Source organism: Grammomys surdaster, unplaced genomic scaffold (assembly GCF_004785775.1).
Source record: "Grammomys surdaster isolate TR1022 unplaced genomic scaffold, NIH_TR_1.0 341, whole genome shotgun sequence".
NCBI lineage: Eukaryota > Metazoa > Chordata > Mammalia > Rodentia > Muridae > Grammomys > Grammomys surdaster.
Window position 1 is genome coordinate 528,010 of NW_021604760.1, and position 9,823 is coordinate 537,832.

The window sequence follows — 9,823 nt, forward strand, 5'->3', positions numbered from 1 at the left end:
CAAACCTGAAATCAGGGATTTTCAGTCTTTTTCCATTTCCTGCTCTCTTTAGCAGTCAGTTGGGTAATAGCATTTGGAAGACAAAATGAAACCTGTATGATTATGAATCACTAATTGCTCTGCATGAAGTTTGATCTTGTGTTTCTGACTAGCAGTGTCAAGTGCAGAGACTTGTGAGATCGGAAATAGCTTGGGCCTTTAAACACTGTGGAGAGCAAGATCTTTGACTTATCTCAGTTTACTCATCTGCAAAATGGGGGAAACAGGAAAATTCACCTTTTAGATTTGTTGTGAGTCCTTGTGTTTAAAGCAGTGTTTGATATGTGTGTGCGTGTGTAACCCCTATCCCCTCCTCCAACATTTCCTCTAGTGTTTTTGGTGTTCTGAAGGAGGAAAATACAGAAAACAGAACATTTGCATTATTTAGTAAGTGTGAATTGGCAAAGACTAGAAAACAAAAAACACTAGAGGAAACACTGAAAGGATGTGGGGTTCCAAGTGCCTGGGTGATTTAGAAGCTTTTAATTTTTATTGCATTTTTAGTATTTACTCCAGAAAGTTTCAGCAGGTGAGAGTGAGAGTTTCAGCCATAGCTACAGGACTTGAGACAAGTTACTGTAATGTCTTGCCAGCCACCACTTGCTTATTTGTAGAAGTGGGGCTGGTTATACTTGCTGGGTCTAATTGAAATGCTAAATGAGACAGCATGCACAACCCAGCCTGTTGGCAGGCAGTCAGTAAAGGCCTTCCAAGGGAGAAGAGGATCCCTGTGTGGGCATTGCTCTGCTCCAGTGCATCTTCCTTTGTGGGTGGTAAATCTCCCTTTAAGGTTTCCTCCTGTAGCTGGTTGGTTGTGTGTGCGTGCATGCATGCATGCATGTATGTGTGTGTTTTCTTTAGATTTATCTTATGTGTATGAATACTTTGCCTGTACATGGTGTCCATGAAGGTGGAAAGGGTGTTGGAGTCTCTGGATCTAGAGTTAAGGATGGTTGTGAGCTACCACGTAGATGCTGAGAGCTGAACCAAGGCCCTTCCTCTGCAAGAGCAGCCAGAGTTTTTAGCCACTGAACCATCTCTCTAGCATGTTTTGTTTTGTTTTAGAGTGAGTATAATTGTTTCTCAGTGTAGCACACTGCTGCTAATGGGTACATTTGGGTGGTAAACCCAAGACAGCAGCAGCTCTGTTAAAACTCAGTGTTCGGCACCACATGCCTTCTTTAGCTCTTACCCTGAGTGTCACAGAAATGTTCTTCAGCAGACTCATGCCCCTCCTGAAGTACTTTAGGAGGGTTCCCATGATCACTTTCCAAACTGCCAAGCTGGCTCTTGTTAGATTCCAGAGGACCTCTAGAGGCAGAAATGTATAGAACCATTGCTTTCTTCCCTGTCCAGCTCTTGGAAGTTATGTTTAAGAGCAGCGTTTCCTTGTACAGTAGGAATAAGAGCTATGCCAGTTTCCTTGAGAGTCCTTAGGTTTTACTGCTAAGAAGTAATTGCTCTTCCAGGACTAGGGATGTAGCTTAGTTAGTTGAAAGCTTGCCTAGCATACATGAAGACTTCATGGGCATAGCTCATTTCTAGAATCCTAGAATTTAAGAGATAAAGGCAGGAAGATCAAAAGTTCTAGCTATTATATGCTGTATAGGAAGTTCAAAGCCAGCCTAGGTAGCAGCAAATGATCCCAGTGTTTGGAGGCCCGAGGTAGGTGGATCTCTGAGTTTGAGGCCAACTTCTTCTCCATAGGAAGCTCCAGGCCAGCCAAGAATTGTACCACCATATACTTTTATTCTTTCTCATCTCATTTTTTTTTTAAATTGAGGTCAGGAAAGCCTTGGAAATATTCACCGTGTTCACATATTCCTAAAATATTTGGCTGGTCACAATGCAACATCACCATTTTGACTTTTCACTTCTGATTGTTTAACGTGCATGAGAGGAAAGGGTTTCTAGGGATGCTGTGGCATTGCCTGTCTAAAGTGCTTCCCTGGATGTAAGAGATATATTATTTTCAGATGTAGATACAAGTTACAGCAAATTCTTGGCTCCCTTAATCCCTTAGGGATGAATCATTTTGGAAAAATTTAATTTTTCTGGATATTGAGAATTTGTTCTTATAATAACCGTATTTTAAAAAACGTTGAGAAAGTTAGAGAGTGTATTTGCTTTTCCTTGCAGCTCATGTTTTATGCTTCAGGTTCGATTATCATCATGGTGATGCTGAGCTCTGTGCTCATGGGGACACAGCATAGCCATAACTGGAAGACTACCCATGACTGCTGAGCAGGAAGCAGGAAATCCCTCCATGCTGCACTTTATTTTTCAGGAAGTTGAGATTGAAAAACTACTTATATAATAGAGATTCTTTCCAGAATTGGATGAGTTCTCTATTCACATGGATATGCTCCTGCTCTCTTACTCAAGTGCATATGTGGCTGACAATATGCATACATGCATCCACACATACGTGCAGGATATTTATTCCACCCTGAAGAGCTGTAGTCTAGAATTCTGTGCTTTCTATAGTTTTTCTGTTTATCTCATGTTTTCTCAGGGTTGGCAGTATGCTGTGTGTGGGACCTGTCCCTGAGGACTCTCAGGCTTGTTGTGTAGCCCCAGAAAGAAGGACTGATGGTGACGTGGGATACGTGTGACTGTGTATGTGTAGTCTCTGAAGCCTTTCCTTGGTGAATACATATTTTGTGTGTGCTCCAAATTGTGTGTTTGCATGCCAGCCTTTATTTAAAGGAGTGTTATTGAATCGCTTTGTTTGGGGGAGCACTGCCTCATTCTTTCTCTAGGTTCAACTTTTATTGATTTGTGACACATGTATGTCAAAGCTATAGTGCTAGCTGGGTTTAGAGTACAACTTAGAACCCCGTGGTTTCTGTGGATTCATTTAAAGCCCCTATAGGGATGATACTTATGACCATGACCTTGTAAATAACAGCATCTCCTTTGTGCCCAGATTCTGTTAGGCTTAGTTTAATCTGTGAACTTCTTTGATTGGATGATCTCCATCTAAAGAAAAGGGAATCAGTGTTTGGAGAAATTAAGTACTTTGTTCATTTTGTAAATGAGTGTTTCTTGTCTGACATGAAAACTCACACGTTTTTCACGTGCTAAGCTTCTGCAGACAGCAATGCTCCAGGAAACTTGGACAGAAGAGTGGAGCTGGGACACCCTTCTCCTTGCTGCACGTTGCTCTTTCCAGCTGTGCACTCGCTCTGTGTGTTTATGCTTGTATTCATGAACCACCTGGCCGGAGGGCTGACTGCAGCTCAAATAGTGTGCCATGGGCACTAGATGTCTTTAGGATAAAGTATAGTATCAACTTTCAGGTAATAATTCTCCAAACTCATGAGCCAGTAGAATTTCTAGAAAAGGATGGCAGGTAGATTTCTAGTTGAACAATCTATTTAACACAAAATTAATTATAACATTAAGAAAGTGTTCCCTAGTAATGGGCAAAAAGATACCATGGTGGTGGAGGTATTCTTTTATCAGTCAAGGGCAGAGCAGATGACAGTCCTTTGTTCATCCTAGCTTGATACCTAGCTTGGTGGCGAAAGCTGTTTCATACCTAGGACTCATAAAAATCCAATCCAGTCCCAGTCCCAGTCCCAGTCCCAGTCCCAGTCCCATCCCACTCCCACTCCCATCCAATCCAGGCAGCACAGTGCAGGAAGAGGAAGACAAACAGAGACGTATGGACCACCATGCCACCCACAGACCTGTCCACAGCAGCACAGGTGGGCTGTAGATAACTGCTTGCTGCCATGCCATGCAGAATAGATGGAGGATGTCACCCGGGGTCCCCACCATGTGCCAGCCTACAGTGGGAGGCACCATAACATACGAGTATGTGATGGTCAGATGGGAGAGAAAGTGGAGCAGCTTGAGTATTGTGAAGAGATATGGAACTGGAGACTAAAGGGTGGAGAGGAGTAGCCTGTTGTATGTATGTAAATGGCCAGCCCTTCCACCTGAGGCCATGGTGAAGTCCCAGCCTGAGCTGCTACTGAGGGTCATGGCTATGCAGTGGTTGGGTTCATTGTCAATGTCCATGGCTCATATTAGCACTAGAGAACATGGAGATGTCTCTGGTTGGGACAGCTTCTGGGAATGAAACGGATGTTCAGGGGCTGTTCATAATTTGCCATGCTTGTCTCTGGATGCAGCATGTTGGAGAGCTGGCTCTCAGAAGTGTGCCTCTGTGCTTCACCTCAGAAGCATAGAGTGCTGACCCTACCACACATCTACCATGGGGTGACATGGTATAGAGATGATTGCCCCCCGCTCCTTCACCTCAGGCAGTCAGGAAAGTTGCCTATAGGATCATGAAAATGGGAGACCTAGCCCTGCCTTCTCACTAGCTATAGCACTCAGCTGTCACTGCACATTGCATTGTGTTGTCATTGGCAACACAGTGGAGCTGGCTCTGATGGTGAACGTACAGGTGAGCCCGCCTAGAGGGTGTGAGAGCAGGAGAGCTGGCCCAGCCCCTCACAGTCTGTAGCACTTGGGAGAATGGGCCCCCTCACACCATGTCTGGGCAGCACAATGGAGCTGGCTATGGAGGGGTGGTGTGGGCGAGCCAGTGGCACTGGATGACTTAGCTGGAACAGTGCTGGAGAGCTCGCCCTGGTACAGTGACCTGCTCAGCTACCACCCAGACCCAGATCTACAGCTCCGAATTGGCTCACTCAAACATCTGTATCATTTGCAAATGGTTGGGATGTGTGAAAGGGCCAGTCCTGCTCTTCCAAAGCTGCAGGATCTCCACGACACAGGGCAACAACAGGACAACCAGAAGTCCTGATAAGGATCAAATGTTGATGGTGCCGTAGAAGCCAAAGATCTCAAACCAGACCAATGATTCATATCAATGAACATCTGCAAGTGAAGATGTGTGGACAGAGGGACAGACTGCGGGACACACTGTGTGATACTACAGCTTCCACAATGAGGTGTTTTCTAAGCCGTTGTTTGTGTGTGTGCGTGCATGCGTGTGTATATGTGTTTTATTTTGAGTGGAAGTCTGCGAGGGTAACAGGGTGGATACAAGGGGACAGGAAGATGAGTGGGATTGGGGAGCATGATGTGAAACTCATAAAGAATAAATGTTAAAAAAAGATTGTGTGTGCAGAGGCCTACAGTTGTGTTCTGTGGATTCTAGGAAGCCTATTCTAGGACTGATACTGTTATCTCCACGTGTCACATCCTGTATGGACATACAGTCTTGAGAAGAGAGACTTCAGGGAACATTTGCTTCCCAGGTTTTACAAGAAATTTTAATTTACTTTTTGGCAATGAATTCAACTTTTAGTTGAAAAACTTACAAGTATGCAGTTTTTTGTTAGAAAGTTTTTTTCACTGGTATCATTTAGATCTGAAGTGGTTTTGAGCTTTATAGTGGTTCTGAAAATGGGAAATAAAGGAGATAAATAGATCTAGTGTCAGAGGAACAGGAAGAGTAAGATCTAGTAGGAACAGCCCCAGCAAACCCAAACCAATCGGCTTTCTTCCTAATGGATTAAAGATAATCAATGCTGGACGGTGGTGACGCATGCCTTTAATCCCAACACTTGGGAGGCAGAGGCAGGCGGATTTCTGAGTTCGAGAGTTCGAGGCCAGCCTGGTCTACAGAGTGAGTTCCAGGACAGCCAGGACTACACAGAGAAACCCTGTCTCAAAAAAAAAAAAAAACAAAAAAAAAACAAAACCAAAAACAAAAGGTAATCAAATATTCATCTCAGAGTCCACTGAAGTTGTCCTTGACATGAGTCATTTTTTGTATTTTTATATATCTAATCGAACATAAAAGAACCCACTGTTTCTCAGCTGTGAGACAGCATTCTTTTTTAATATAACAGATTTTGTAGGCTGGGCATGGTGGTGTGTGCATGTAGTCCCAAACTTGGGGTGCTGATGCAGGAAGACTGTGAGTTAGGATATGTAATGAAACTGACTTAACAAATCCATACACACAAAGTTGTACTTCGTGTTTTTTATCAAGGAAAATAGTGTATACTGAAGTGACCAGCAGATGGACCACCTCATCCAGAGAATACCAGGGTTCACTTTGCTTCAGCCTGAAGGATCTGACCCAATACTGAAATAATATAACAAAAAACATTCTTCAGGATATTGGCTTTTTTTTCCCCTATGGATCTGGGGATGGTTCCATGAGTGATTTGGGATTTAATTACTGTTCTAATGATATTCTACTGATGCCTGTAACATACATTTTATCTTTTTAAAAGCAGAGTTGGAGTTTATTAGGAGAATCTTTTATTGTAGAATTAATCACTGGCATTAAGTGACGAAGGGTGACATGTTTAAGAAGGACAGCAGTACATGCCTATGATGAGTGCAGGCTTCCTAAGAGAGAATCACAAAGGAAACTTTGTTTGGGGCTGGGGTGATGGCTCTAGATAAAGTGCTTGTTGCACATTTGAGGGCCTGAGTCTGCATAATGGCAGGCATGGGAGCATGTGGGAAGCTAGGCTGTGGAGACAGGAGTATCCCTGGAAGCTTGTAGTCTACTAGCTTGGTATATGTAATAGGTAGGGGATGAACCTAAACCCCTAAAACCATGAAGAGTTAAACCATAAACTCTAAAACAAGCCTGTCTGAAACAAGGTCGAAAGTGAAGGGTTGACCATCTGAGGTTTCCTCTGACTTCTGCATGTGCACCATGACACACGTACCCACATTCACACACGTAAGTGTGTATACAGGAGCACATCATATATATGTACAAGTAAAAGATTGAAAACTCCTTTGCAATAATAATTTTTGGTTGGAAGAAAGTTGCTAAGGTATAGAGAAAGTCTGTTCTAGAACTAAACTAGAGTGTAAGCAAAATTCTCTCAAGTTTTAAGGGCTTTAGGTTTTTAAAAAAACAACATAAGATACTCAAGGTGGTGTCCGAATCATCCTTTGGAACTAATTTCTGAAAGGCTGCAGGCATAAGTGCAGTAATGGCTAAAACTCAGATGGTAGACTGTGATGTGGCATCTGTAGAAGGGATTTTCCTAGAATCCAGAGATGCCACTGGGAGGTTCCTGTGGCATTTCCCCATAATATGGTTTGTCCTCGGAATGCCTGTGAGTCTCTTGTGGGATGTAGGCTTTGTGGTGTCAGAGTAACAGGTGGTGGCTAGGAACCAACATTGCATTTGATCAGCTTCCCAAAATAGCCAAGGTCATTCAGGCTTCGTAAGGTCCTAAGTCCAGCCTGGGATGGGAGTATCAGCCCCAGAATCACACCGGTCCTTCTCTTTCTGCAGTGTGGATAGTATGAGCCTCTCTAGGGTTCCGATTTAGAATGTGCTGCTTTACATGGTTGTTCATATCAATTAGGTTGATCCTTGTGAAACTTCCATTTTTCTTTCATAAAATGTCAAGTATCAGCAATTTCGTATAATTTAGCATTGTCACATTAAGAATTCTTAAAAGGTAGAGTAGCGTTTTCCAAGGAAACTGGCTCTCCTTCATTTACATAGGAGATGGAGCACTCACATGTGTTACATGATTAAGTAACCTAATATCTTAATGGTCCTATTGGCATTTCTCCATTCACTCATTTACTCATTCATTCAAATACTTACTTTCTTTTGAGACCCTGTAACCCAGGCTGTCCCAGAACCACTCATGGTATAGTTCAGGCTGACCTTGAACTTAAATTCCTCCCAAGTGCTGGGATTACAAGTATACCACTATACCTGGCTTTCTCCTTTTCAAAGATCATAGAGCTGCTTCTTACCCCCAGTCTAGTCTCCAAGCTGTGATGTTTCCAGCCTTTCTGTTAGGTTCTTTGTTTATTTACACTTTTGAGAAGTCTCGGGGGTCCTGACAGTAACATAAGGTAACTCATTTGACTGGATGGAAATATGAACCTACATAAAAAATTTTTAAGTATTTATGTTTATGCCCTTGGGGACACCAGGATACTGGGTATCTTCCTCTATTGCTCTTAGTCTTAGTCCTTTAAGATGGGGTCTTTGACAGAACCCTTTTAGTTAGGCTGGCCTAGCTGCCTGGTAAGCTCTTTGGTTCTGCCTGTCTCTGTCTCCTAGTATTTTACTTACATGCATAGCCATATCTTTTTTGTTTGTTTGTTTTTGTTTTTAACATGTGTTCTGGGGATTCAAAATTATGTTCTTGTGTTTGCAGAGCAAGCACTATCTCCTAAGACACCTTCCAGCCCCTGATTTTTTTTTTTAATCTTAAATATCTAGCATAGTATACATTTTTGGAAATGGGTAGTTAAGAGCAGAGATAGTGACTTATTGAGCTTACTGGTAAAAATGGGTGTTCTTGCCTTGGAAGAGGAAGGTTGCTGTTTTCTCTCTCATTCTGTCCTCTATGTGGTTGAATCCTGTCATGTCCAGAATGGGAAGAAAGGAACTGAATCACTTCACGAGGAAATCTTGCTTAGATGTCTCTCATCAGCCTCCTGCTTGTTGAGTCCTCTTTAGATACGTATGAAGACCAGGCCTGGTAGGGGCTTGGTGAAATGGACAGGCTGAGGAGTGTCCTTGGGTCACTTGTTTCTGGTCCAGGTGTTCTAATATCCAGACACATGAAGGACTGTGCTAAGGTTGTCCCTCAGGGTCCTGTTAGGTTTATTTAAACATCACTTTTACTCTGTCCCCAACTTCCTAACCTCAGCCTCAAAGATAGCTCAGGTATTGTCAGATCAGGAAATGCTGGAGAGTCTGACTGCCACTCAGCTGAGTTGGAGGGACAGTCTGTTGGGTACTTGACTTAGAATGGGTTACAGCTTCTCTTCCTAGTTTCATCCTCTGATAAGCAGAGAAGAAAAGGTCAAAAATGACCTATGATAAGTCTTTTCAGCAGTCTCCCAGTCTGTTGTTTGGTTTCGGTCATGGGGAGCAGGAGTTTGGAAACGAGCCAGGATGAAGGATGTCAGGTGCATCTTCTCATTTTCCATCAGATGGAGGATGGGGTGGGCAGTGTAACCCACGCCTGGGATTAAGTCGCTGTTATAAATGGATCAAGAAACTCCTGCCAGCTACTATAGCCTGGGAGCTCTGGGGTTTGTACTAGTGAATCTTCACTCATCTGTTGACATGACAGTCTGAGTTACTCATTTTGAGGAAAGAAAGCAAATGGGATGCAGCCTCAGCATTAAGTAGGGTGGTGCTGACATGAAGGTGTTTGCCACCTTTTCTGTGGAGTGTCCATGTTTTATGGTTAAGTTTGGAGACTTTACTGGCAAGGTGAGGTATTTGACATAAGACTGTTGGAGGATGAGCCAGGATTCTTAGTTCCAGTATCTGGGAATACTTTCTGAGAATGCTCAAAAGAACAGAGCCTGGGTATCAGTCACTTAAGGATATGGTTCTTGATAGATACATCCTTGACCTGAGCTCCATCCCATCTTGTTTTGAAATGAAAATGCCAGCCTTCCCTGCTAGTGGTTTCTCCTTGCTGTTCCATGGCCTCATTATGATGAGTCACGGCAGCCACTGTTTGCAGGAGGCCTGCCAGATGCTCCCAGTGTGAACACACTCTGCGCTTTGCTGCTTGGCTGTTCTCTGTGACTCCCTGGTGGGCCCTTGCTTCCCTCTTCAAAAAGCACTTTAAGCAGCCTTACACATTGTGCCATTTATTGTGCTGTCTATCAAGCAAGTTTTGAAGTCCCCAAGCTGGAGGAGATTTGGGAGGGGTCTCTGAGGATCCGGTAACCTCTCGATCAGGGTCAGTGGCTGCTTTTGATCCCCACTCTTCTCCGTGTGTTTCCTACTTTCTAGGATGCCCCCAGCCCCTCCATTCCCTGTAGCCATTCCTGG

At 43.5% G+C, this 9,823-nt stretch overlaps 1 protein-coding gene and 1 non-coding gene across 2 annotated transcripts in view; both read left to right on the forward strand.

Moving 5' to 3' along the window:
- Positions 1 to 9,823, forward strand: part of Jak1 (Janus kinase 1) — a 111,136-nt gene that overhangs the window by 19,210 nt on the left and 82,103 nt on the right. The gene's annotated exons all lie outside the window — the stretch shown is intronic.
- LOC114630566 lies at positions 3,454 to 3,596 on the forward strand. The gene has a single exon (XR_003712837.1). It is a non-coding gene; the product is annotated as a small nucleolar RNA SNORA48 (small nucleolar RNA).